The sequence below is a fragment of the Wolffia australiana genome, chromosome 5 (genome assembly GCF_029677425.1).
Source record: "Wolffia australiana isolate 7733 chromosome 5, ASM2967742v1".
Lineage (NCBI taxonomy): Eukaryota > Viridiplantae > Streptophyta > Magnoliopsida > Alismatales > Araceae > Wolffia > Wolffia australiana.
Window position 1 is genome coordinate 14,084,817 of NC_135839.1, and position 6,887 is coordinate 14,091,703.

The window sequence follows — 6,887 nt, forward strand, 5'->3', positions numbered from 1 at the left end:
TGATAAGGATTTTGTAAAATAGATACCATCATATTATGTGGCTTGCAATAAATCATTTGTGGAAACAGAAAGGATATCGGATTCAATTATGTCCTAAGTGATTTAATTATCAGTTTTTGTTTCAGTTCAAAAAGGTCGATTATGATTCATTTTATTTATTTCTCTAAAGACATAAGCTTCAAATCACCATTCATGACCAACAAACCCAGTATGGAAAACTTGTTTCATGACTATGATTGTCCAAAAATAGCAGATCCATTGGTTTCGGCAGAATAACATTTTGTTCAATATTTCATCCATTCATGTGATACTTTAAGCACCAGATTTTTCTCTATCTCACATTTACATTGATATCGACAGATAATTAAGTGGCATAAAATTCTCACTTTCCTAATAATTGAAAATCTATCCTCTGGTGAAAATGATAATTAGAGGAGCATTTTTTTTAGAGAAGTTTATTTTCTTATCGTCTAGTGCATTTTTTATATAAAATGATCATGGTCCATGTCCCCTTACATTTTCAGAAATTGGGTTGACTTAAATCTTAGTTGGGTCAAGTCAGACATAGTTAAGTCTTTATTGAACTCTGCATGTCTTTTCTGGATTGAGTGGCCATGTTGATTCAACACCTAACATTGTGTTATCTTGATTCTCCAACCAATTGCCATTATCTCATTTTTAATTAGCTTACTCTGTAGCCCAAGCGCCTGACACATAGCTGCTAAACAAAGATATTTTTCATATAAATAAGAAAATAATATTTAATTTTTTTGAAATGTTAAATTTTATAAAGATACTAAGATGTACAGATAAAAATGCTAGAGAAACTCATTTTGTAGTTTTTGCATAACTTTGTCTATTCAGTCATATTTGAATGATATATAAACCAGGGGAAAATATGTTGAAGCATTAATAATTCATTAATCAATTTCATGAAACTCTGTATTAATTCATGCACTACAAAACTTGCAAACATGATAAATAACATGGAAATGCATATTTTGAATGTCTGTTACCTGATACCAACAGAAACTTTTTAGCAATTTTGAAGTTTTACAAATATATTTAGGCCCATCATGGATAAACTGTAGGAAATATCATGATTGAAGAAGATGAATATTACACATTAAGCGTAAATGGTTGAGAAATTTTGGAGAGCTAAAGAAAATATATTTGATTTTGGTATCCCCAATATTTCTTTTTGAGAAATTTGACTTCAATAGTTTTGGTATCCCCAATATATGTTTTTGAGAAATTTGACTTCTATAGTTTTGGTATCCCCGATATTTATTTTTGAGAAATTTGATTTTAGTATCCCGGATGTTTACACCACGGTGAGGTGTGATGTGAGGGATAATGTTTGACGATCCCTAACCTCAACATAGCCACGATTAACCATTCAACACGACAGGACAACTAAAACATCAAGATCAGCAGGGACTACATGTCAATCCGTGGGCCATTCCAATTGAAAAAGGGTAATACGCATGGGAACAGTTAAAAGGCCTACTGATGCCGACAGCAACGGAGAAGGGTTGGTGCCACAAAACTTTGGCAAATAGAGTTGGTGCCCCATCCTTCGCCTTCCACATCAGCCAACAATTTCTGGGTTATTGGGCAAGGGGAATTTAAGCACAGATTTTTTGCGTTAAATAATATGCTGAGAAGATTACTACCTGTTGTGATCTGTCGAACTGTTGAGATGGATATACCAAGACACAAAACAGGCCTCGTTGCCAATATGTCGAGATCTATTGATATGGGATTTTTTTATTGATAACTATGGGGATTTCTTGAATTTAAAGAGCTTTCTAATTTAGGATCAGCAGGATATTTGTGCGGTATAGTTTTATGGGGTTATATCATGGTGTGGCCCGAACTTTTTCAAAAATTCGAGTTACAGCCCTTACTTTTTTTTTGCCGCGACACAGCCCGAAGTCCCATTTGGTCCGCAGCCTGTGACGTGGAGTCTACGTGGCTACCAGGTGGAGTTCCGGCGGAGTCCACCTAGGCGGAATCCACGTGGCAGCCACGTGGATTCCATGTCACAGCGCGATTTGAAGAAAGAAAGATTTTAGCCCGCCCAATGTGAGTCACCCGGGCGAGAGCTGAGAAAGGCGACGAAGGAGAAGGAGACGGTGGAGAAGGAGGAAGAAAGGGCGCGAGGGAGAAGGGGCTTCTGCGCTGATCAATGTCATCGGCGCCGGAATCATTGCGAGCATGCCCTCGCCCTCGCCCTCCTCGATCGGCTGAAGCGGCCGCCCTACTTTGTCGCGCCGACGGTCCTCACCTACAACACCGTCATCAACGCCTGCTCTCGGGCCACGGAGGTGCCTTGGGATAAAGAGGAGATGGGAGAGCTAAATTCATGCTCTTCCATACCCATTCGTTCATTTGAGCTTGCTGTTCTAGGGTTCATTGAAATTTGATCTTCCATTCTTCTTCCTCGCAGATTCTTTTTTGCTTTGATCCACGAGTGATGGTAGACTGCGGACTGATTGGATCTCAAATTTCAATCTCTCTCTCTGTAGAACTCTCGCATGAAGGAGAAGGGGAGGAAGAAGAATTCCCGCGGATCGGAGCATTGTCTTCAATTTGCCAAGAAATCAATTCTCCAGACGCAGCGAATTTGTTTTCATATGCTTTTTTTGTCAAATTCTGTTGGAAATTTGGTTTCTCGTGATTTGAATCAATATTTATTTTAAGCAGTACAATTATCCGGCGGATGGATTTGTTGTTGAACAGATTCATCTTTGACTGATTTGCTTCTTAGTTTGATTCGTCCTAGGTTTGACGCCTTCTTTCCGCGTCGCCTTTTCTCTTGGTAGATCTGTGCCTTTTCTCTTGCGGTCGTCATGGATTTAGGCTGCTTCAGGATTCAATTTCTTGCTTCTTTAATTGGTGGGTCTCTTTGTAGAGCAGATTCTTGTGAGGATTGAATCGTTGACCCCCCGGTTCCCTCTTGGCCTATGCTGCAAGATCTAATGGAAAGAAAGAAGAACACGACGGATCTATTAGCCGCCGGACGGAAGAAGGTTTTTCTTGCCCCAATTCCCTTTCATGTTGCTTTTTCATTGTTCCAAGCATTAGTTTCTTGCTCTTTACGGATATTTCATGCTATTTTTCTCATTTTTTATCCTCATTTCTATTCAGTTGCAGCAATATAGGCAAAAGAAAGATCATAAATCTCCCATGGTTTGTCGAGCACCTTTGAAGATGTTGTTGCTAGAAATTACCTTGAGGAACGCCAAGCCCTCCAGAAGAAAGCAGAATCAATCAAAAAAGGAGAAACACCTCAGAATAACTTATCCTGCCTTTCCCAGATGACTGATGATGTACATCTGATTGAGATTCTGAAATCTCATCTTTATTTGAGCAGTGTTACTAAGGATTTTCTCCAGTCGCAGATTTCTGAGCTGGTCGATGAACAATAACTTAGTTCTGCTATTGAAATTTTACAGCCCCAGGATCTGGCCAAGGCGCATTACAGTTGAACATTATTTTTCCTCCTACAGATGTGAACCTGCCTTTATTTTATTCTCTTTCATTTAACGCTTTTAGATATGCACCTATGTCGTTTGAGAATTTATTGAAAAACATATTTCAAATTTCCTATCTCGGTTGATACCAAAATTTTCAGGCAAGAAAAGCAAGTGAGTTGGCTGGATTCTTTGTTCCCCACAGATAAAAAACTCCAACGTAGGAGACGGAGTTCCCCACAGCCGGGCTGCATTCTATGCCAGGTGAGACGAAAAACTATATTGCACCATGCGTTTATTATTAATAAACAGCATTTCAATAAAGTTAAACATTATTCTTGATTGGAAATTTGAATTTAAAATATGTTCTTGCTGGGTGAGAGCAGGGGACGGTGAAGGAGGCATTGAAATGACAGGGAGCATGCAGCTTATCAGCTTATCAAAGAGCTAATGACGAGGAGCATGCAGCTCGACCATGCCTGGAGGTTGACCCAGCACAGACCGGAGGTGGCCCGGAGGTGGACTGCTTGGCGTTCAATGAGGCCATATCAATTTTGCCGACATCTCGCAAGCATGATGGATCACTTGTATCAAATTGTGAATGAGGACGTATCATTTTCGCAGACTTGTGAATTATATGTTGTTCTGTGACTCAATTTTGAGGTCGCGAGGAACATAATGAAATATGTTTTATTGGAAGACAATTTCTTGGTTTATTGGAGAATACGTACTATAAGTAGGCATGACACTGGCCGATTTAGTTTGTAAGAACCTTTTGTTTTATTGTGAAAACATGGGCCACGACGAAGAAGAAGGGCGAACAGGAAGGACGAATAAGTACCGAAATGCATGGATTAATCAACGGCGATTCAGAACGGCGAACATGAACGAGAATTCTTTGGAATTGGATTACAAAGTTTTTATCATCAACCGAGAACTGAATCCTGTTCTAAAAATGTTTGTTTAGGGCGAGCGATTAATAAGCTTGAGCGCGTTGTGTTTCGTATCCGAATTGCAACTTCACCGGCGATGGTCTTCGACAATTGGCAGATATGTAGCTTCCTGAGATCCCTGCATGATTAGTGAAACAAGTTAATTGGTTAACGTTCGGGAAAAAACGATGACACATGTAAACAAAGTTAGACATAAAATTGAAATTGTACCTGGCCTCCAGCTTCCATTTTTGGTTGGGTACATGTCTTCCGATTATGCCCAACTTGGTGGTAGAGGGAGCACGTCATGTGCAGGCCTCTCCTCGACAATCTATGTACCGTGGGTTCTTTCTCATTGACGTCAATCCTCCTCTTCAGCTTGGACCTTCCAGGTTGTCTCCTCACAAGAGGAGGGAATACATAGCTCCCATCAACTTCACTGCATAGGTTTTTGCCATTCATTGGCGGGATACCATAAGTGTAAGCTAGTTGGTATACGTCTTTCTTGAACCATTCACTGACAAAAATGACGGGGTCCTCCTTGACCCAATGAATTCAACATATAGCATGGGGGCATGGAATGCCCCTTAACTCCCAATATCCGCAACTACATGTTCTGTGAAGTACATCGACCACAAACCTGCTTCCCAAGTCTGTGACCTCGAATTGATACTTCCGTGCATGCCTAAGAGTGCATCTCCTGGACTTCTTCTTGTTCTCTTCGACAACCTCCCTTATCCGAGGGCATAACGTATCAGTTCTATTTGAAAACAAGTCCCTTTTTTTTGCTACCCTCTGCATTACTGCACCTCTGACTTCCTCCAGCATGTCGATGATTGGCTTAGACCTGGCCTGTATGATGTAGTTGTTGAAGCACTCGCAAATGTTGTTGTTGATCACCTCACACCTTCTGTCCTCATTAATGTACGCCCTACAAAACTTCTTTATACCTATATCTTGGAAGTCTTGCGTGGCTTGTGGGTTCACACTGCTCATCTCCCTCATCAGCCGTTGGAAATCTTCGTGCGTGGTAGCCTTCGCAGCTTTCCAGAATAAGTTCTTCAAAAATGCCGTGGAATGTCCTTTCTTCTTCCAATTCGCGTAGATATGCCGAGCACAATTCCTATGCTCCGCATTGGGCAATAAGGGGGACACTGCGTTCTCTAGTCCCTGCACAATGTTAGACGGTACACATCTATTAATGTACTACACGTGTTTGACAGTAAGCGATAAGAGTCCAAAGAAATAAATTAAGTACCTTCTGCTGATCGCTAATAATCGTCCAGCCATTTTCGTCCACCATTCCTAGATCATTCATCAGTAGCTGAATAAACCACGTCCACGAAGATTGATTTTCACCTTCAACTACCGCCCAGGCGATGGGGAACATTTGATTATTCCCGTCCTTGCCGACAGCACTCAATAGTTGGCCTTTCAGTTCGGTCTTCAAAAAACATCCGTCCATTCCAATGACTCATCTACAGCCTTCAAGGAACCCTCTTGCTATCGAATCGAAACATATGTAGAGCCTCTTAAACCTAACCAAGGAATCTGGGGTCGCTCTAACGAGAACCAGCTCAAAAGTACCACGCCTATTTACCCTCTTTAACTCGGCAACATATGCGGGAAGCATGTGGTAATGGTCGTCCAATGTTCCTAGAAGCTTCGTGCGCGCCTCGGCTCTGGCTCTATAACATGTTTGTTTTGAAACAGTGATTCCGAACAGATCATTTATTTCACGCATCATCTCTGTCACCTTCATATCCAAATTCAGTCAAATTTTCTCCAAGAAGTGTTTCGCAACCAGTGATAATCAGCTTGGCTATTCCTCGGCGTCCTGCTGCACATATGAGTATCATTAAGCATTTTCACAACAAACGCCTCTCTCCTAGCATCCAAACTAGCATATATCCTCCACGGACAATTTCCCTTGCAGACGACCTCCACTTTTCGGTCACCGGACCTCGGAAAAGTGATGTTGAATCCGTTCCAAATGGCGTGGTCCTTCACAGCTGCCCTAAATTGCGACGCCGATTCAAACTTCATGCCCACTTGAAATATAAAACTCTCAGTGGGGCATCTCGGATCATACGTATTGCCCCTGTATCTGTACCTTCGATTTTCATCATCGTCATCGGTACCATCGGGGGTTAACATATCATCCTCTGAATCGTCATACTCGCTATGATCTACCAATTCGTCATTCCATTCCTCACTGGAATATTCATCTGGTGCACTTAAATACACGTCACTTTCCTCAACTTCCTTACAGATATCATATTCTGAGTTATCATCGCTATTATACTCAGAACCGAACACCTTGCACTCGTCATCGGCCCTGTTAAGTGACGGATGGTAAATAGTAAAAGAACATGCGTTAACACCATAAATTTTCGTCATGCAGGTTTTATAAAAAGATTATACAACCCACAGACATATTTATAACTCTGAAGAGAGTTCAACACCAAAAAAAGTA

The 6,887-nt window shown here is 41.1% G+C and overlaps 1 long non-coding RNA gene across 1 annotated transcript; it reads left to right on the forward strand.

The window, feature by feature from the left end:
- Window positions 1-2,282: 2,282 nt before the first annotated feature.
- LOC144703673 (uncharacterized) lies at window positions 2,283-3,295 on the forward strand. Its single transcript, XR_013581591.1, has 3 exons — window positions 2,283-2,330; window positions 2,918-3,035; window positions 3,168-3,295. It is a non-coding gene; the product is annotated as an uncharacterized LOC144703673 (long non-coding RNA).
- Window positions 3,296-6,887: the final 3,592 nt, after the last annotated feature.